This window comes from Atractosteus spatula, chromosome 6 (genome assembly GCF_055471065.1).
Source record: "Atractosteus spatula isolate fAtrSpa1 chromosome 6, fAtrSpa1.hap1, whole genome shotgun sequence".
Taxonomy (NCBI): Eukaryota; Metazoa; Chordata; class Actinopteri; order Semionotiformes; family Lepisosteidae; genus Atractosteus; species Atractosteus spatula.
In genome coordinates this window covers 31,687,660-31,710,597 of record NC_142711.1, presented here as the reverse complement: position 1 = coordinate 31,710,597, position 22,938 = coordinate 31,687,660, and positions in this window count along the sequence as shown.

Genomic DNA, 22,938 nt, shown 5'->3' with positions numbered 1-22,938 from the left:
AGAAGAGGGCGGTTGTAAAACAGAATCTATTTATAGTACTTGGAATGCAATTTAAGGCTGCACACAGCTGGCATTACAAATCCAGTTGAAGAATATCTATTTCTACGTGAGATTCTCCAACCAATAAAAGCACAAGGACTAGATTATTTTGCTGTAGGGGTCCTGCTTGATATTGATAATTAAATTAATTCATGAAAAAAACAGGGACTCAGGGACAGGGACTATGGAAATAATGGAATGTTTAACTTGTAATATTTCATCTTTTTATATTTGTGAAACATACTAAACATTTCTTCACATACTGTATCTCTAGTTTTTACTGTGTTGTTTCTACTATTTAATCAAAAAGTGTCATAAGAACCAGTTGAATGTATTGTGATTTTTCTAGATGATGTCAATAAGTCCCTTTTCATTCTGAAGAGTAGTCATCTACAAATTGGACATTGCCACCCACAAAGCTGGTGACTGAACTCTATATTATAAACCAGTAAAGATTGCAATGCCCTATCTCTGACCCTACTTCAGAAAATATGTACAGTAGGAGCAGCATGACTCCTTTTCTTCCTGTTCATTTTGTTACATGGGTAAGTGATTGAGCTCTAAGTGTGAGTGTCATCAGTGTATCTTTCCTAACCTTTTCAAGTTTTGTCAGTGTTTAGACAGAGAGACAGCTCTGAAACAGCTCTTGTTAAGGTTGATGGCTTCTGGCTCTGAGTCATTGAATTTCCTTCTATTTCTGGATTTAAGTGCAGCTTCTGATATGGTCAATTACAAAGCTCTACGGGATTTCATTGAAAATTCTGTAGGGATCACTGTAACTCCCCTTCATTTCTTCAGCTTCTATTTGGCTACCAAGAGACAATTCATGAATCTTGACTGTTTTTAATTTAATGACACTTACCCTTGGCGTTCCACAGGGCTCTGTAATGAGATTTATACATTTTAGTATGTGAATGTTGCCTCTAGGTCAGATCATTTGCTATCGTGGACTTGGGTTTCACTGGTGTCCTCATGATAGGTCAATTTCCAGACCAAATCTGAATCTACCACTGCAGTATTTTCAATTTAGGGCTTGTCTAACATTATGATATGGATGTAACAGCATTTTATTAAAGCTGGACTGAGATTATGCTCATATGCTCCTAATAACAGTTTTGTAACACTGGGCAACATCTTGCTGACTTCATTGTTTCTATTGAGGATGCAAAATAAGATCTTCGATGGAAGTCAGAAACTGTATTTGTTGTTACTTTTGATCCTCTGCTTTCGTTTAAAATGCATGTTAGAAGTGCCACAGGAGTATCTTTCATCAACGTCTGTAGTGCGGAATCAGCAGTCTATGCTGCGATGAAGAGGCTGGCACAGTGGCAGCACAGCATGTGTTCAGCCTAAGGGCTCGGGAAGCAGCCGTGTGGCTGGAGTCTGCAGCTCCATGGCTGTATTTCAAAAGAAACAGCTTGTGTTGTGTTAAAGTGACTGTTGCTGTAGCAGCACAGCTGGTCTCCAGCCTGGAGCTTGGAATTGGAGCAGGTATAGGTACAGTAGGATGGGTCACTAGTGTATCAGTCTACGGTATGTAAGAACAGAGGTCAGATGTGGACAGAGTCTGATGTGGAGGTCTTGTGTTGCACATGCTCTGGCTTCTTCTTCTGTTAAACTCTCTTCTTTCCTGGTTTGGAACTGTATCTACTGTATGTGGGCTGGTGCAGGGTACGCAGCTGACTCAGAGATTTCCAGTGTGCAGTCTATTGTGAGCTGTATGTTTAGTCTGTCATCATCATAATCTGTTAGGGTTGTCAAATCTACTCACTCTAATCCAAAAGAGCATTGTAATGCTTTCTTGTTCATCTTTTAGAACCATACCACAGTGGATATAAATAAAATAACTGTAGCTCTGGTATTGTGCCATCATTACTGTAAAATAGAGGCTAGAGCACTGGATTCATTTCTGGACATGAAATTGCTCTCCTTGTGCTTAAGTGAGTTTCCTCCTGGTGCACTGGTTTTTGTACTGCAGTCCAAATACTGGTAGGTTAATTGGCTTCTGGGAAAATTGTCACTGGTGTGAGTGAGTGCATGTCTGTGTCTGTGTGTGCCCTGTGATGGAGTGGCATCCTGTCCAGGTGTATCCTACCTTGTGCCCATTACTTGCCAGGCTAGGAACCCAACAACCCTATATTGGATGAAGTGGTTAAAAATAATGGATGGATGGAGAATATTTAAGACAACAGAAAAGTCTATTATGAGGAAATTCAGAAGACTGTTGTTGGAAACAGCATGCATAAGAAGAATTAAAAAAGATCACAAGTTAAAAATAAACTTAGAGCTTTTCTATAGCACTCACAATACTATAGAAAATGCAACAGAAGCAAAAATAAAGTAAAGGAAAGAAAATAGAGCAGCCCAAATCACAGAAATGAAGCATAAGACTAAATGGCACCTTTAAAGGATTTGGTCAGCACTAGAATGGGTGACTGTTATGTCCCCTTGCATGTCCGTGTTTTTGTTTTGTTTTTTCCGCATCCTGTATTCACGTACCCCCCCCGTTGGTCCATCACTACACCATCATTGCAGTTGCATTGCTGATCCGACCAATCAGCAACTAGATCTACAGGTTAAATACCGAAGAAGTTCCAACCTTGAGAGCTTTTCGGCTTCAGTTAGCTTTTTGGCTCAACTTCGGCTCGTGTTTGCATTTGCTTGCTAGTGTTCGTGTTTTTTCATTGTTAGCTTCGACTCCGTTTGTTTGTTGGTTTTGATTACCTGTGTTTTGTTATTACCGTGCCCGCACTTGTTACTTTCCTTTTACCATGCATGTGCTCATTTGTTACCCCATTCCTTGCTGATGAATAAACGGTATTACCCATTTTCCCATAATCATGCAATTGGTTCACTTGTGTCGTGTTATTGTTAACTGTGAACTTGTTGTACATCAGGGGAAAAGGTATAGGTAAAGTCATCGGATTACATTGTGCACATATAGGTTTGTTTTCTGTCTAGACACACCAGGTTAGAGGTGAGTACCACTACCACCTGTCAGGAAGCGTTCTTTCAGGACCCTATGTAGACAGCACAATCCGGAGAGGAGTGAGGAAAACATGGGGAAAAAAGCATGCAAAGAGGATGGAAGGAAAACAGGGGGCGTGTTCTAGGTGCGCTGGTGTTCAGAGGTGTGTGTCCAAGGCTAGCAGTACAAAGGGTGTCCACGGGGAAATCCTTGACGAAGCAAATGTCCAGAGCCGGGTGGTCCATCCAAGACAAAGACAAACAGAGCTAAAAGCCGGAGCGGGATCCGGTGAAGGGTTGGGGGAATAAAAAAGGGGGTAACGGGACCAGACGCTCCAGTCCTAGACCCAGAAGGTCAGAATGCCGTCGTGAAGCCTGTGCCATCGAGTCGCTCTTGGACTCGCGGATAGGCGGGCTTTTGAGCGTCCAATTGAGCCCAGAGGAGGGGTTTATGAGCATAACACCACCTGTATTTTTCTGGTTTTGGTTAGTTCAGTATGGGGAACGCATGAAGACGCCAAAGACTCTTTTATTTTTGTTTTTTTGGGTTAGTTAGGTAAGTCCTCACTGTCTTAACTACATCTGTTTGGTTTTGTTATTTTCTTTCCATTGGCACCGCTCAAGTTCCTTTTCCCTGTGATATTGTGTCCTGTATTGTGCATTTTGTGTAACTTTTGTACCCAGTGTTTGTTGTCAAGCTTTCTAAGTCCCTCACTAGTAACCCACCTGCATCCAAACCCATCCTAAATGTTACATCCCTTTATCCTTAGACACCTGGGGTCATAACAGTGACCTTCAGGGAAATCCAGGTTGCTGCTGTAACTGGTTGACCAGTATGTGGTATTCCTCAGTCTGGACCAGACTTTTAAAAAATGAATGTTCTAATGTGGTTAACAGGTGTACTATGCTGTAGAGATCCTTTGAATGAGACAAAGATCCTGACTACTTGTAGTCATTAAAGAATTTTTATTTTTTAAAATTTAGCCCTGGCTAAATTATGCTCTGGGCTTGCACTATTTGGCCTCCATCAGGTTCTCCCATGATTCAGCTGATAGTGTACTTTCTTATTTCTACTCTTGATATGATGTGTAGTCGGGCAGCCTGGACGTAATGGCTGGTGGGTACCGCACTGCAGTGGTGGATAAAGTAGCTTATTTAGGGTAAAAAGAGACATATAAATGTAATTATTTTAAGTATGTTAAAATAATCTTTATTTGCCCTATTTTATCTACTTGTATTATTACTGTATATAAAACAATGCTAGAGTGCAGAATTGAAAATTATTGAGATATGCAAGTGGGTATACTGTATCTACAACTTTCAATAGGGCAGGTATCGGATTGACAAAACACCAGCTTTTCCATATTCTATTTTATAACATATCCTGAACAATAAAAAAAGAAAAAAAAACTCATGAGTAGCATAGTTTCAGGTAAAGTTATTTTGGAATCAACTGCAACCTAAAACCATCAAGAGGTCCAGCTTAGTTTCGCTACCTTGACAGGTTACTTTCACAGTGGTAATCCATTAAATCCAAAGTTGCATGTTGCATTGTAATGTTTGTTGATAGCTTTGGAAAACACATGTATATTAATTACTGTATAAAAGCAGGATAGACATTGTTTCATACTAAGCTTATAATCCTTATAATGTTATGGAAAATTAAATAATGTTTTGATTAAATGACTTAAATTTCAGACATTCATTGAATTGAATTCATGGACAGATTTAATTTGTTGGTGGCTTATAATTAAAAACCCTTAGTGTTCAGGTTTAGTGAAATAAAAATTAACAAAGAATATTATATTGTGATAATGCAATTATATTTGAGTACCTTCTCAATAAACCCAAGGTGCAGTAGGACAGCATACATATAATATATGACAGAAATAGAAAGTGTCTTGGGGGAGAGAAGCTCAGTAAATTGAATTTATGAAACCAAGAGTAAAACACGTATTAAATGAGTTTTGTACTGTAAATATCAATTGTTGCTAAGTCTAATGGATTTGGGCAATGAATTCTATAGATGTGGCACTGCATGAAAAGGACTTGTCTCCTGTTGTGTTGGAACCCAATCATTGGCTCCCTATGAAGGCCAGAATCAATAAATCCAAGGTTAAGAGGTGGTCTATATCTATATAGTCCTAAACATTAAATGGAACTAGATAATTCAGTAGTTTCTGCAAGCAGGAGAACACTATACAGTACTCTACTCTTCTACACTTGATGAGGAACCAGTTCTATTTACAGCCTGTTTTGTACCTTAGAAGGTAACCTAGTTAGGGAGGAAAAACAGCAGACTATTTCTTAATAAATAAAGAGATGAATCAAATTTTCAGCCGGACAGACAGATAAAGGGTATTAACAACAAAGATGAATAATTAATAAGAGTGGTCACTGGAAATCTCTGGAGCAGAGCTCAGCTGTGTACCCTGCTCCAGCCCACATACTGTAGATACAGTGCCAATCCAGGAAAGAAGAAAGTTTAACAGAAGAAGAAGCCAGAGCATGAGCAACACAAAACCTCCACATCAGGCTCTGTCCACATCAGAAATCTGTTTTTACATACTGTAGACTGATATACTAGTGACCCATCCTACCTACTGTATACCAACTACAATTCCAGGCTCGAGGCTGAAGAGCAGCTGTGCTGCTACAGCAACAGTCACTTTAACACAGCACAAGCTGTTTATTTTGAAATACAGCCATGGAGCTGCTGATTCCACACTACAACCACCAAACTGAAGACTCCAGCCTCTCTGCTACTTCACGGACCTCTGGGCTGAAGACTGGCTTTGCTTTTACTGCATCAGCCGCATAATTACAGTACAGGCTGCTGGATCATAATCACAGTCTTAAGACTACAGTCCCTCAACTAAATACTGTACATGAACACATGTGTCTCTGCTATTATTTTGGCTGCCTCAGACAGGACATTGACCACCCCTGTTGCTGTGTATAGTTCCAGTCAAAAAAGAACAGTTTGACTTTAAGACTTGCTTGTGGGGTGCGTTTTTAATCGGGACTCCTCCTAGAATCTGTACCCTCCACAATATATATTAAAATAACTGTAAGTAAATCTAGTCTAAATAATATTTTCGATATATTTTTGTTTTACCCGAGAGTGATCTGAATTCATTACTAGTTTGCCAAATTTGTGTAATGGGATAGGGAGTATGTAAATTATTAACATTAATAACAAAGGCACCTCTTATATATAGGGAATATTTTTAGCTTCTTTAGCACAGTTTAGTAATACAGCAACGACCAGACAGAAAGTTTCATAAGATCTGATTTAAAATAAGACAAAAAACAGTACATCACATAAATTGTTTTATGTTATGTATAGGTACGGTACTTACAAATCTGTTAGTTACCAAAACCACACTTTCTTAGGAAAGCCACATATAGTATACTCTCTATAAATTGTGTGTGACAGTACATTGTAAAATATTTGGTCTTCAGATCTTACAAAGAAATATATTTCTTCATTTGCCTATGTTCAGATGTGTGTGCATTAATTAAAATTGAGAGTTATAAGCAAGTCTGAGTATTCCTTTTCCCGGGAGACTGCACGTGAGCCAGTGAGAATGCAGTATTCACATGACTGGAAAAGTCTTTACACAACTACTTGTGAACATCAGTGCAAATACCACCTTATACAGTACAGCATACACAGATGCAGTGTATTCCTTACAGTAGTACTCACAAAATGTGTATGGCTTATGATTACAAAACACTTACAATCAATGTTCACTAGAGGATATGTATTACTGGAACTATTTAGGTTAAATTGTATTTATTTGTTAAATGAATCATCAAAAAAGCCTGATAAAATATGGGAAAAGGAAACAAACTTATTGAATTTATGATTCACAAGTTTCCTCTGTAGATTTACATCTTCTGTGAGACTGCTCAGAAGGCAAGCATTGGTCCTTCCAGTTTGCTTAATTAAAACATTGTGTTTAAATTAATTATTCATTGTGAGCAATCTAATTAATTTGCAGCTCTGCAAGTTCGTCCTATGAGCTGAATGACTCAGAAAGGGATGATGATCTATCCATGAAAGTACGAAGAGTTTGGCTTATTGGTGCAGAAAACTGAACCAAAAGCTGTCGCCTTGAAGCTTTAGTGCACTGATAAATATAGGATTTTCTGGAACATCTCACTCTGATTAAAACGCAAAGCATCCTGCAAAGGAAGTTAAATATTTATAACATAAAGTCAATTATAATGATGTTTTATACAGTATTCTTTACTCTGGAGGATAGATAATAAACCAACAATGTTGGCTTAGTTAGCAAATATAGAGTGCAAGTTGTCAAGATCTGCACTAAAATTATGTTTTGCCCCACACAGCCCCAGTTTTCAAAATAAATTGACTTTTAAATGTTTACTGCAAAGTAACGTGACAATTTCTCATTATCTTGAAAGTCTTAATGACTTTTATTCATGGATTTGTGGTACATGGGTTCAGTGCTGAAAAGTGTACTGAATGTGTTACAATTAAGAATCTTGAAATCACACATTACCAGGGATAAAATAAGGTTCTCTAAAGTTTTGTTGTAACAGCGAATACACCTTAAACAAGAACAAAAGTTATCATCAGAAAATATCCATCTGGACCCCTGCAAATTAGAAATGTGTAAAATTCACAAGGACTATATATAAAATATACAGTATGTGAATATATACATATGAATATAAGAACAATCGACTGTACATATTTTCCAGTTTTACTTTCTTAGCATCTTATTATCTAAGTTATAACCAACCTATGGGTTTTATGAAAAAATCATAGTGTATTGAGTCAGTTGTGTTTTTGAAAGCTGAAACAAGCATCATCTAGTCACTGTGAAAAAACGTTTCCTTATACTTACTGAAAGTCTGATTTTAATATATTTTAATGCAAGTTTTTTATATTCTCTTTTTACTAACACGGCAAAAGTTGAATTTTCTTCCAGAGCAATTGTTAACTGGTTATTCATATTAATAATTGGGTTAATATGAAGACTCTGTGAAGTACTGTACAGTACATGGTTTTATTTTAAATGTAATCCTGTTTCACCAGTGTGGTATGAGGTACTGTGTCAAAGTACAGGAGAAAAAACAAGGGTCAAATGTACAGTAGGAGAGCAGACAGTGATGTTGAATGTAAATAAAAAAGTACTGTACAGAAGTACATAATGTACAAGGTTTAAAGTTCTGCATACACTGAGAAGGAACACTATCTTTATTTCTAATGTTCAATATTTTGGAACATGAAAACAAGGACATTGCTTTCAGAAAATGTAGAGCACCATAAATTGTCTATATAGTGTTGCAGTATAGGTAAATCTGTTTGGATTTCAGTAAACTTTACATCTTATTACATTTGGTCCAAATTTCAAAATCTGTCCAAACTATAATGAACTTTAACACTTTAAAAGAATTATGAATGAAAACTGACATCACAAAAATATGAAGAACACTGGGAAATATAAAACTCAGATGATGACACATTAAAATGATAAGTGGATTCCATATGAGTGGTCAGTGAAGAGATTTAATTAGGAACAGAAAATACATAATACTTCTTGAGAAGGAGTCCATTTGAGATTGAATAAGTGACATCACAATTCAATGTCATTAGGAATTATGATCACCTGATCTGAGACAAAGACTTTAAAAATAACCCAGAAGCATGCCAACTGTAAATGACTATAAAGGTTAAAACACTGTGATTTTGTCAACCAAAACGAGATTGCATTCCAAATGTTCCATACGCGAGCTATAGATACAATATGTCAAAAGTATGACCCTTTCCATATCCAAATCAACTAGTTTCACTGAGAAACTGATAAGACCTGAACTGTTGTTAAAGAAACCTGAATCAAAATGTCTTCAAAAAACAGGTTAATCACTTTGACAGAAAGAAAAAATCTTATACTGGTGAAATTGATTTCCACTGAATTGACTTGCACTGCACATTGCAAATATTGCAAAGCAGAAGTAAAGGAATTTGCTCATTGGTAACAGTTGCTACCTAGAATAAGTAATTTGTCAGGGCATGTATAATCTTTAAGCATTAAAATTCTGAAAAGGTCATAGTTACTGTATGTTTCATCATGTACTGGAAACACTCTCCTTTTGTGAAACATCAACTTCAGTTACCAAAACTAAAAACAAACAACTACACTTTTATTCACAACTAAGCTGCTAACAACCGCAAGAGCAAGATACTATACAGTATATTTCATGGCTTCGTTCTAAATTATATTCTTGTTAACAATAGACTTATGTGCATTTTAAATGACTTCCAAATAATACAGACGCATAAAATGAACTCATGAACTGAACAAACAAGGATTTTACTGCCAAACAGTAAAGACTAAAATCTGGGAGACTTTAGGTTATGTCATCTTGCCAAGATCAATGGGGAGGTCCAAGTTTGATGGTCTTGCCAAGATTGTCTAGTCTCTCTGAACTGTACTTTCTACCCTTTTTCTGGACTCTTCCAAATGTGTCAGCATTCTAGTAGAACAAACCATGTCCTTATGCTGCCTGTGTAAGAGCAGCTTTCTTGTGAGATGAGAATGTAACAGTTACTGTATGTCATTGAAGCTTTGTTAGACTAGAACCTTGTAGAAACGTTTGTTGGATGACCCAGGATGTCGTGTGGCTGTAGGGCTCAGAGGCTACTGAACATGTTCTAGGCTATGTGAGATAAGAGGCACAGAATGCCACAGCACAGCATCTGCTCCATAAGGCAAAGTATTCATCAGAGATGAACAGCTTGTATTGCTTCTAACAATGATTCCACATGCTACTAGCCTGTGACTATCACAGTAGACCCTGTGATCTATTGAACATTGATCAATCCTACTGAGGACAAAAGTCAATGTGCACAATGAATTAATCATACAGTATATAGCAATATACCAGTATGTTTCCATGTAGGCAATTGAGATGAATGATTGTGAATTTACTTAGGCTTGCTTCATTTTTCTATTACTGCACATCAAAAGTAATGTATCACTTGTAAGTGCAACATTCTCAAAGATATTGTCAAGAAAATACGACAATAAATAAAAAAAGATGTGATAACAGAGTGAAATGGTTAACTACTGGTATATTTCAGTTGGATAAAGTATACTGTACATGAACAAGTCCTAGTCATCTCATTATTTGTTTTTAAATTCATAAGCAAATATCACTTTATATATTTTTATTCATTACCTTACAAATGTAAGTGATGGCTTTTTAAAGACAAGTTCCTCAAAACTGTCCGTATTCTTGTTAAATAAATACATAATTTTGCAATATTGTCCTCTCTTGAATTCTTCATTGATGGAAGACTTTCCGTCACACATCACTTTACTATCACAGTCACACAGAAGCAGCGCTGCAATTTCCTTTATAAGAGCAGTCAGAATGCTGCTACCAGCAGGGAAAACTTGCAAAACACTCTTTTTTTGCACGTCCATCTTAGGTTTAATTGGGGTGAGGATGTAATTAAGAAAAGACAATCAAAAAGTACCAGAGATAATTAATTTACAATTTGTCATTTGTGAAGTGTGCACTCGTTGGTGAGTAACAGCAAGCTTGTAGTTCCAGAGACTAGAGAGCTCAGTTCCTTCTCCCCACTCTTATCTTCAATCGACTAATTCCACGTAGATACTATATTTATTGCTTAGATGCAATAACTCCTTCCTGCAATGGATAGAAAATTAAATCTTAAAATACTTTTTTTCACATTTTGTGACAGATCTTATTCCATCTATTATTTAATTTATTTTTTAGAGACGCATTCTCTACTTTGTGCATATCATAATGGCGCATTTAGGAGATATAATGAGTAAATATTAATCTTATATTTTTAAGAATATGCTTATTTTTACAGAAGAGCTAAAGTATTTCCAATGGATTGTTTTGGAAAAAAAATGCAATCCACAGTAACAGAGGTGCTGAACGTAGATCATGCCTGAGTGAGAGGAAATTATTTGGCACTGTATTTATAAGAAAATAAATGTAAATGTTATGTTTGAGGCATGCATCCTTTATTCTTTGAATAAATACTGAGAAATTTACAAAACAGCTTTCACTGTTGCCTCACAGCTCTCGCATCCTAGGTTTGATTCCAGATTAGGGCATATTTTTTGGAATTTGTGTGTTCTAATTATATTTGCATTTGTTTTTTTTTACCACTTTTCAAAGATATACTTGCTAGGTTAATTGGTTTCTTTAAATTGTCCCTTTGTGTGTAAGAGCTGCGATATATAGTACTGGCATCCCATTTAGAATGTAATTTCACCTTGTGCCCTATGCTTCCAGGATAGGCTCTGTATTGCTGCGAGCGTTAACAAGAATAAGCAGCCTTTTGCTTTGATGGATGGGTAGATGTTGTAATAGCAATTGACAAGCATTAGCTTTATTTTGAAGTGTCTGAAAAATTTCCTATAATTTTCTCATAATGATATTGAAATGCACCTCTGAGACTCCATTTTGAATAAAAAGGAACTTTTGTAAAATGTCAAAGCACCCAAGGGATTGACCAAAGATGAACACTTATGAAGGGAGCATTAAGCTGATTGCTTCTACAGAACGACCCTCCAGCCAAGTCTTCCTGAATATATTTCCATGTACATCATTCATTTGTCTTTTAAAATAACAGATAAATATCAATTTGGCACAGCAGAGATACTTTGCAAATTTTCTAAAGCATTTGATTTTCAGCCCGAACAAAAGAACAATGCATCAGTAAAATATATTGTAAAAACATTGTTGCTTTAATATTTGAATTCATATTTTGGTTCTTAGCAATTCTGGTATAATAAAGTTTGCTTTCGAAGGAGACAAAACATAATAGAGAAATGCTTTGTGTTGCCAACATTGTTCCAAGGGAACAAGTAAAGGTTTATTCCATTCTGAAAAGAGAAGAAAAAAAACACAACGTTTCAGCTGTGGAGCCTTCTTCAGGTGTGAAGAAGCCTCACTAATGCAGCTATCTACTTGAAATTGTTCATATTAGGTGTAATACCTAATCCAATAGTTCCTGACTGGATAAGAGTAGGGTAGCTCCTGACAAAAACAGATACTATACTTCAAATTGCTAATCATTGCCCCAGTGTATTTATGATGTAGTTCTGTTAAGGTCCTTTTATACATGATCTCATGTAGATTGTGTATTATCTTTTGTTCCCATTCATGATTAGGGCATGAATGTAGCATCAAAATGTTCACAAGAGGCAAATTTCATACTAAAGCACATACAGTACTGTATTTTACAAGTTTTAGACCTAACAAGTAAAAGGACAGTTTGTAGTTTATAACTACAAACCATCTTCAAACTATTGACTATGACATACATACTAAATAACAACTTCGAGTTAACAGAGGGATATTAGAAATGTTTGGGGATATCTGTGGTAAAACAAAATACTGAACATTCACAAATGTGTCAAATTTTTGTCATAGGTGCTTATTTTATTGACTGTAATTTAGGGAAAAACAACCTACATTTAACTGAAAAGAATGGAGCATTTTTTACTGTAGGTTGAATTTCATCTTTAAAAATGGGTTACATGCAACCACACTTTCAACAACATTGAAATGTGTTTTTTCAAGCTCTACATGTCTTATTTCTCTGGATTTTCCATAGACTGGTCTGTATTGTCACCAGTCCACATATGCTGCATGAGCATGTTTGTATACATTTCAACTGGAATTATTTTAGCTCTCTAGCACAGAATCGTGCACAATAGCTTATTCTTTTTAATCCCCTCATGACACTACTCTGCAAAGACTTTTTCACAAAATGCAAAACATAGCTTATCTGAGAAAAACACTAACCATGGGATTTTCTACAACTGCATTATTTTTTCAGATAGGAATTTCATGTGGCAATCTGCAATGGAAAGCAAAGCATGTACAGTATCTATGTATGTGTTTTTTTTACAGAAGATAATTAAGACGTATAGCAAAGCAAAAGTCCTCAAAAAGCACAGAGCACATAAATCAACAGTGCAGAGCGCTTCTATGACCAGGAATAACATGATAATGCTGGATTTGAGTGCTCCCTTTCCTTGCCACAGATGTGAGCTCTATGGTGTGAGAATGATGGAATTCCCTACTGTAAGTATGGGTGGCAAGTGACATTAATTTACATCAGCAGACACAGAACAGATGGAACCTGGACCAGCTTGGCTGTAAATCTGAAAGATCTGAAAAACAAGCAAAGTTATCTTAACACACAATTTACACAGAGAAGCCACTGGCATTGTTACAAGCACTTGCACCATGTGTATCCTTAAGACCAGAGGGCAGCGGTAGATTGATGTGCAAAGCATCACTTAGGCAGTGTTTGGAGACTGTCAGCTCAGAAAACAAGATGACCTGGCAATAATGGCTTCTGAATAGCTCAAGGCAGACACTCACTGCTGGATAAGAATATCTGTTTAAATAAAAAAATAAAAATAACACATTCAGTTATATTCTACCACACACCAATATAAATCAGGAACATAACAAATTTGGATCTTTGTGATTTTTAATTGATTTGTGTGCTTTGTGATTTATTTGACATGAAATATTGTTTTTACAGTGCATATGATGTAATGTAATTGAATTGTAATGCCGTCCTGGGTGGGGCTTCTTTAAGGGGTGGAGCCTCGTTGAGAGGGGAATGTGTTTCCCAGGCAACCATAGCTGAGTAGAGTTTGAGAGTTAATCAGACTCATCTGTGGCAGTGCTTTAAGAACACAGCACTATTGCCTTCAGGGGAGATCAAATCTGGATGTCAGTCCTGAGCCAGCTACAGGCGAGAGTGGACATAAGATCATGACTCCCGTTTCCAGAGGCTTCATTGTGAGAACGCCAGGCCAGGGTAGAGGCAGCAGCCGATGTTAGCCACTGCTTGTGTAAGGGTGGAAGGAAAGCATCTGCCTTAAGGGAAGGAAAGCAGACTAGCGATTGCAGCTGAGAATCGATTATATAAGCGAAAATCCTGGAGGGGGTTGTGAAGAAAAAGATGTTCATTATTGAATGAGACTGTGGAAAGCTATATTCCCAATGGGAATCTCTAAAGTTTTGAGAGTGAGGTAAGGCTCCATTGTGAATTAGGAGCTAGAGTTAGCAGTGGTGAATGGTGACAGAAAAAATCATACTGGCAGCTCGGTATGAACAGCCTGGGACACAAGGTGTCTGAAAAGGTTGTGTAAGTTTTAAGATGTGTGTGTTAAGTCTGCATGACAGAGTTGGTCTAGAGTGAGTGTTGAGTCTGAGTGTGAGAGTGAGGTGCTGGAGATTCAGTTGTGTATTGAGAGTATAAGACTCAGGGAGTCAGGGTGGCATCAGGGAGGACGTCAACTGCTGAAGGCAGACCTGGAAGTCCTTTACCAGTGGGAACCTGTAGTTGTCAGAGTGGGAGCAGGTGACTCCAGTATAGAGTGAAGGAGCAGGAGGCACCGGTACTGTGTGTGAGTCATCTGGAAGTAGGGAGGCCCCTAAGGTAAGAGAGTGCCATCAAGGTGCAAGGAAGGCCTCGAAGAGTAGCAGCCTCAGTCATTACAATGTTGGCCCATCAGTAAGGTAATGAAGGTGGTAGACCAGGCCAAATATGATTGACCAAGTCAAGGGCCTTCCACTGCTACTCTCTAAAAGGAACAAGCTAGAGGGAGTGTGTGTGGGTGAAGGCTGTCGAGCACAATAATCCATGAGCAAAGGGCTCAGGGATGCAAGTGACCTGAGCGATGATCTAGGAAGGGTATCATATAGGATAGAGAGTTAGAGACTCTAGGCCTGAAAGTCCATGAGTGCAGGCTCAGTAAAAGAAATAATAAAGAAAATGTAAAATTCCTGACAAAATCTCATCTCCTGACTGATGGATTGTAAACACAGCTATATAATTTAGCGTTATTATTATTAAAAAGGTAAATTGCCAACATACAGTAAAAATACAGAATGATGTTTTCTATCAATGTATTTTTTATTACTTTTACTTACTTACTTTTTACTATTATTAAGAACGTTTGTTATAACGTTATTTGAGGTTCAAAAGTGACTGATTTTGGCCCAGAAACTTCTTCAAACGTTAGAATTCAGCACGGGCGACATGCATTATGGTTAAGGACGCCATGAGGCAGCAGTGCTTCGTTTACAATCACAGGGAAAGCTTGTGCTCTCATTTTTAAAGTGTTTTTTGTTTGTTTTCTAGTAGTTGTTCATTATGGGGTCTTAAGGAAGAGAAAAAGATTCTTTAGTGTGATAGTCAACAACAGTGTACATTGTTATAGCCGATCGCTTATACTGTATAATGATCTTTTATGAAAGAATGAAAAATGTAAATATGATATAATTAATTATTTTACAGCTATTTTGAGTAGAACCGTGTTGTTCACTAAGCTGGCTATAATGGTCTGTAAGGTATTACTGTATGTTTAGGATGGTTTTTGAGTGAACTTGTCTTCGGTTCGGAACGGGGTGGAAATTTCCTCTTAAGAAATAATGGAATTTGTATTTTCGATTAACGATCTTACGCCTTTTGAACAGATTTTCAGGAATGAATTAGGTTTGCATACTGGGGTATGAGTGTACTACTGCTAAGATTAAATAAATATATATTATCTGGTTAAGGTTATTTGCAAAAAGCTAATATTATTTTTCTTTGCAGAATGCAGGCTTTGAAGAAAACCCCACCTCCTCTTGGATTTTAAATTTCATTTGCCTTTAAATCGCTTTAAATGTAATATTTCACTTTATCTGTGGTGCCAGTTCCTGCTGAATGCTATCCTATTTGTTAAACCAGAATATTGCTCATCTTATTATCAGATGGAGAGTATTCAGATTAACATTCAATGTCATCGCTATTGTCACAAACGGTATTCTTGCATGTGTTCTACAAGTATTTTAAAATAATTGGTGCCTTTTCTAAGATTCATAATGATACTGCAAGAAAATAATATCATTTTTATTCTTTCTTTGACATTATTTTGAATGTGTTGCAAAAATCTTGACTATTACTCTCAACAGAACACATTTCAAGCTAAAGTATTCTTTAAACTGACATAATACAGCTATAAGTTAATTGAGTAAATTTGAGCTGTAAAAATCAATATGAACACTATGAGTAAATTGAGCTGTTATTATCAATATAATCTAAGCCTCAGATCATTATATCTCTTTCCTAGCGTTAATCCCACATCAGCAGGGTCCGCTTGTCGGCACACCAGTCTCCATTTGGTGGTTTGAACCAAATCTTTAACTGTCTTTAAATCTTTAAATCTTGAACCAAATCATTAACTGCGACCGAGAAATACTCCAACCGGCGTGTCGCTCTGTCTGCCGTCGGAGTCGGGGGGGAGGAGAACAAAGTAATATAGCCAATTCATAGAGGGGGATTATTAGGAAGCATGGGAAATTTGGCCAGGACGCTGGGGTTACACCCCTACTCTTTTCGAGAAACACCCTGGGATTTTTAATGACCACAGAGAGTCAGAACTTCGGTTTCACGTCTCATGCAAAGGACGGCGCTTATTTACAGCCATTGTCCCAATGTCCCAATGGGGCATTAGGACATTAGCAGGGTGAGCGCCCCCTGCTGGCCCCACTAACACCTCTTCCAGCAGCAACCCAGGAGGTCTCCCATCTTGGTACTGACTAGGCTCACACCTGCTTAGCTTCAGTGGGTTGCCAGTTGTGAGTTGCAGGGTGATATGGCTGCTGGCATAAGCCTCAGATCATTATAACCTACTATAATATGAATTTATTAGCATGAAATGTAAGAAAAAATAAACACAATCTAAATACTAAAGAGTAATACCACACCAAAATTTTAGACATATCTAATTAAACAAATGTTTAAAATACCTTAAAATTTGGACAACTATCAGATAACAAAAACATGTGAGAGAAAAAAAATTAACAAAAGACCATATAGTACTTGAGGATTTCCCACTTTACATCTTTAATTTGTTACATGTGTCAGAAGAAAAAGAAGGAATTTCTCAAAGGCAAGGTGGTCAGATAACAGGAAAATAGAATGTAATATTTAGAAATTTAAAACACTTAGAATGGAAAGCTTCCAGCATTTAAAGTTTAGAGATATACAGTACTGCCAGATCTTTATTTTAATAACTCACTAACAAGCCACTTGACTCTGCCTGAATTTTTATTTTGGATTATTTATTTTCAAAATTCCCAAAGTGAGCAAGTTGATTGTCCAAATTTATGCACAAAGTACTTTTAACCAGCAATGATTAAATGCACAGAGACATTTTGAAGAATGTGGAAATGATGCACACCTACATTAAATAAAGAACATAATCATGATAAATGCAATTCAAGCACATTTCTAGCCTGCCAGTTTTGTAGACTATGGATTTATCCCAAAAGCCATTAAATCCAATTTATGTTTCTGGAGTAAGAGGCTGTAGACTATGTGGCTTTGTCACTGGAGGGAAGCTTTTTTAAATTACCCTGCTATATTCTTATATACTTTAATGAACAGTTAACCTTCCATCTTTGTTGCTCTTGGCTGATGGATGACAAGCAGTCATGTTATGCATTCTCATTTGTTGATGAATCAATTGAATTCTTTAATGAGTACATTCAGTTTTCCCATAGTGGGTTTTGTTTTACTGGTTTGGGAAAATAAAACTTCAAAGCCATTGGGTTCTTTTGCATCTGAAATAGCATTTTTAAGGATGGGTTTAAGCATTAAAAAAGACTTAAAAGACTGTGTCTTGGTTCTATAAAAAACAGGGTCTAGATTTTCATGATTATTGTAAATATTTGTAAATAGTCTTTGCCTTTGTATTTTTGTCCATTAGTTTTTTTCTAAATGGACATTTGGGACATTTAAGCTCATTTGTGTTTTGTTACTCTGAAATCCCACTGTGAAAGGAACAAACAAGATACATGACCATGATCTACATTTACTGACTAGTGGAGTGCTTTATTATTTAACCTTTATAAATTTATTTGTTAAGCAAACTGGTGTCAGCCCCTGATTTGTGGTTTAATTACATTGAAGCTTTTTACCTTATTTATTTACACTTCTTATTTATTACAATTGGTGTCTAATCTCAACTACTCCCACAGGAGCTACCACAATTTGTAACAATATATTCTGTCCAGCAGACACAAAATGCACTTTTAGATGCAAGAATATCAGTCATTTTCAATATATATATATAAACAGTCTTTAACTCTATCCTATATTCTTAAATATAGTCTTCTAACTCTATACCTATGCAATTTGAAAGTTGGTTATTAATTGTTTCTTTACATCTTTGGTCACAGCATCAACCCCTATACTTCCATGGAAATTAAGGAGGTGCTAACAGGCTCCTCATTGGGACATTTGATGTTTTCACACAATAGAAGCTCAGAGATGGCATACAAGAAGTTCAGATCTCACTAGATGAGACACCCGTTCCTCAGGGACATTGTGGGAGTTTCCAGCCTAGAGAGCCTTAGATGACTGATCTCAATCTTATTCCCAGCAATGCAGAGCTACAGTATGTGTATGCTGCTATCCTGGTATATTAATTCAACTTGTAATGTCTGGATTATTAAAATAAATCTAAAATCAGATAAACCTATTTACCACTCAGGAATTTCTGAGAAAAGTAAATCTTGATAACATTCTCAATACTGATGCTTTTTTTATTCAGGTGCTTTGGTGCAAGACATGTTGAAAATGGAATTGGATTCACAAAGTGTCTATATTGTACTGTATGTAGGTTATTTCCAGATTAGTAATGTGGAATTTGAAATACAGTATATTAAATATGGTTAAAAGAACATCACCTGGGTTTGTAGCCTTAAACCCTTTCACATTTTTCACAACACTGTCTTTAATATTTTGGTCCCAGTCAACTCACCACATTGCCTTGCCTGGAGGACAATTGGTTCATTCATTCGAATACATTGAGGTCAAGACTTTCTTGTATCAGAGATGGAAGTATGAACTACCCACGGCTGTTCTGAAATTACAGTACAGACAGTTCATTCAGATAGTAACAAGTAACAATGGGTAGAAAATCAGATTAGTACTTTGAACTTAATTCCTAATGTATTTTGAAAGAATAAAGTAAAACATTGAATAATATTGTGTGATCTGAATGAATTTCTGAAAGAAAAGCCCGTGATGCATGTTCTGTATGCAGGAAGAATATTTCGTTTATTCTGAATTTGGGTGAAGCTGATATCATGCCTAAGGTTAAAAGATGGAAAGTTCTACTGCATGTCTAGTTTTTTCAAGGGCTCTTGCTATATAAGATGTTATTTAATTGTAATACATTGTTATAATGTTCTGATTAAAATTACACTTTAAATAATGTTAAGTAAAGAAGAATAAAAATGTTACTTGTGAAGGAATGAGACACTTAAGCTCAAACAAAAAGAAAAGCCCCTTCCAATTAGATTTATTTTTTTACTGTAACATTATAGAGAAACAATGAATCTTTTTAAATAAAAAAATATAATTACTTAAGTGTGTTTTTCTATTGTTGTTGTTTTAAAAACACACACCACAGCAAAACAGTTATTTAAATAAATGTAACCCAAACTTGAAGACTGGACGAGAAGACAGGATCCTCTGACTCACCCACTCTGTGGGACGTTCACCTTATCACACATTAAAAGCTAATTTAATTATGCCTATTATGATTACTGTATGCCTTGCGATGGACTGGCATCTTGTCCAGGGTGTATCCTGCCTTGCGCCAATTGCTTGAAGTGGCTTCACTATGACCCAAAAATGGACGAGGTGGTTACACAATCCTTGGATGATTATGCCTCTGCTCATAATCAGATGAAGATGAATCTGGTGACATTAAGTCACGCTTTAAGCACTGGAGAGGCATCTGATGATTATGACTGGGTTTATGGGACTTTCATCTTTTCCAAAAGCTTTAGCAAATAATGTTTGTACTGTGTACATGCAATTGAGCCAATGTTCTTATCACAGCTATTTGTCTAAATTTATTTGTAAGTGATAATCTGTTTGTTAATACTCCTTTTGTAGCTTTTAAGTTGGCAGTGGTAGAACTTCCATTTGTGTTTATGTTTGGGATAGCAGATTGAGATAATCAGGTTTGTGGCTGAAAAAACAAATGTCAACAGAGCTGGAGCAGATCAATTCAAATTATGTGCCAGAACGACTTAAAAGGGAAAATCCTCACCCACATTTATATGCAAACCTTAATTTCATCTGAAAACATAAATTAGCTAGTTCAACAGAAGCATTGGGAGCATTTGTAAAAGGAATCTCAAATCCTGAAAGTCCTGCTTCTCTACCTGTTTGCATTCATGATGACCTTTACATCCCGAGTTGAGCAATTTTATTGCATACCTCTAAGATAAGCACATATTTGTTCTTTCCTTCAAAAGGAAAAAGAGGTTATGGATTTGTAGAAATGTTAAGACTTTTTACTGACAGACACGCCATATTTGCAATTTGTAGCTGCATTGTACAAGATTAACATGGTACTTTGGAATTTTTTACTTAGATAAGGTGACACTCGAAACAGTGTTCATTTCCAGATATGATTTGTTCATCCTCCTTAAAGAGAAACCTAATTATCCAAATGTTTCAGCAGAAACAGCACAGGACATTTATACAAGGCTGATCTGCATGTAATGCTGTATCTTTCCCTTTCATTTCCATTATACAGTGCAGAAGCATGAGAATAGCATTCTTCATTAATATTAATTTTCAGATTGCTTTTTGATGCATTAAAGGTAATGCAGACACTTGGATTATAAATTGATAGATGGACAGAAAACAGGGTACATGTACTGTATGAGGGGTAAATACTGTGCAGTACTCAACTTGTGGTGATGTAATTAGTGGAGTATCACAGGAGTCTAATTAGGACTAGCACTGTTCCTAATTTATACAGGTACAGGTAGACCAATTAAATAGTTAAAGTTGCAGATCATGCCAAATTAGGAGATTTAAGAAACACTGTAGAATACACAAAATAAATTAAAAGTTACTTAGACCACCTTTGGTACCTGTAAAACCCTGGTGCATTAACTATACTGTACACGAATGCAGAGTATTGCATGCAACTAGCAAAGAAACTAAAACAAGAATAAAATGTGAAATACACAGCTTGGAGTGACTACTTATGAGAAAGACACAGTATAGTAGGTGTTTAAAGTTAACACATCATTTTCTTCTTCCAGGCAATATGGTTAAGAAAGAAAATTTGGCTTGAGCAACATGTCTTGAATACAATTGAAACTCAAGCCTACTCTTTGTTTTTGTGTTTTATTTGTCACACATTCTTAACAAAAAAAATCTAAGAAAATGCCTATTTGACACATTAGCTGAACTCATTGAATATAAAAGAATAAAAATATTAAGAGTTACAACATTTTTTACTGACATTAATGTGTATTTCACAGTTACCTATGAGTGCAGGTGTTTCAGGGACACAGATGTTATGAATCTCATACAAGTCCAGATTCAAATACTTTTTACTTTCTAAACACCATGAATTAAAACATATGTGAGGATGAGAACACTACCCCTTCACCAAGAAATAATAATTAACATAATTAACACTGAGTGAAACAATTTAAAATTGATAGAGACCTTTTGGCTTCCTCTAGTGGCCAGCCAGCTGTTACTGCAGTTCCTTCCTAGACCAACTATCTAAAACTTAGTACTGAAACAAGGTTACATTGTCAAAGCTGGAGAATAAAAGGGATTTCATTTAGGACAGAGAATAGGAAATTCTTCTCTACAAATGGAATTTTGGGTATCTGGAACGCTCTTCAAAGTGAGGTGTTTGTATGCCATACTCTAGGCTACTTCAAGAAAAATCTAGATGAAGTTAGATAAACATAGTTGTTAAATTATCATATAATAATGAACGGATGAATGGTCTCCACTTGTTTGCAACTTTTCTCATTTTCTTAAGTGAAAACAAATTTAAATCAATGTTTGATTAAATAATGAAACATTGTTTAAAATGTATTTTACTTATGCTTTTGGAATAAATATTGGATAAACGTCCCGAAGGTTGCATGCCATACAAAAACACGTTGTATTATAATTTGTTTTCTTTCATGTGTATTCACACTTCTGTGTGTTAAGTATTTAATCTTTGACCTTGGCATGGAAATGCACGATAATATAAAATTTGCTTACGCCCACCTGTGTTTTGTTGCATCAAATAAATGACAAAGAGTTGTTTAAGCTATTTCCAAAAGCAGAGCTTAATTTTCTTTACTAAGTGAATTAAACTTGTCTTCTACTAGAAAATATTTAATATACAATTTGAAAATGTAAATAAGAACAGTTGCTGTATCTGAAATATGCTAAGCTGTCTGAAATATCTGTATTTTTCAGATTTTGCACACGGTCTGCAATAAATTAGATTTGGTTTACTTATATACTGTATATATCATATGCACAAAGTACCAGTGACCAGAGTCATGCTGATTACATGCAAAATAAACATGTTTTGTGGGAAAAAAAAGAGTTGATAGAAAAGTAACCGGAGTTAGTGCTGAATTCTCAATGTAACCTAAACCAACAAAACTATTACAATGTTCTTCAGACTCTTATTAAGTTACATTTTTATCTAGAAAAGTACTGTAGATCCCACATTCCATCCTTCCATCTCTTTTATTTGTCTAAGAAAAAATACTTTAAAGCTTGTAGTGTTTCCTCTTCTATTTAATTTATTATTACCACTGCTGACTGTTGCCTGGACAACTTAAAATAAATCTACGCACTTTCTAGCTCATATCACATTAAATTAAACAGACATATAGAAGTGCTATGATTAAAATTGGGAAAATAAATCAAAACTACTCTTGCACACACCTTGCATGGATAAGCCTGTTTGTGATATTTGTGTTTCTTGTAAAGAAATGAGCTTGAGATCATTTAGACAGAAAATGAAAACTTCTAATTACTTGGCTTTATAGTCT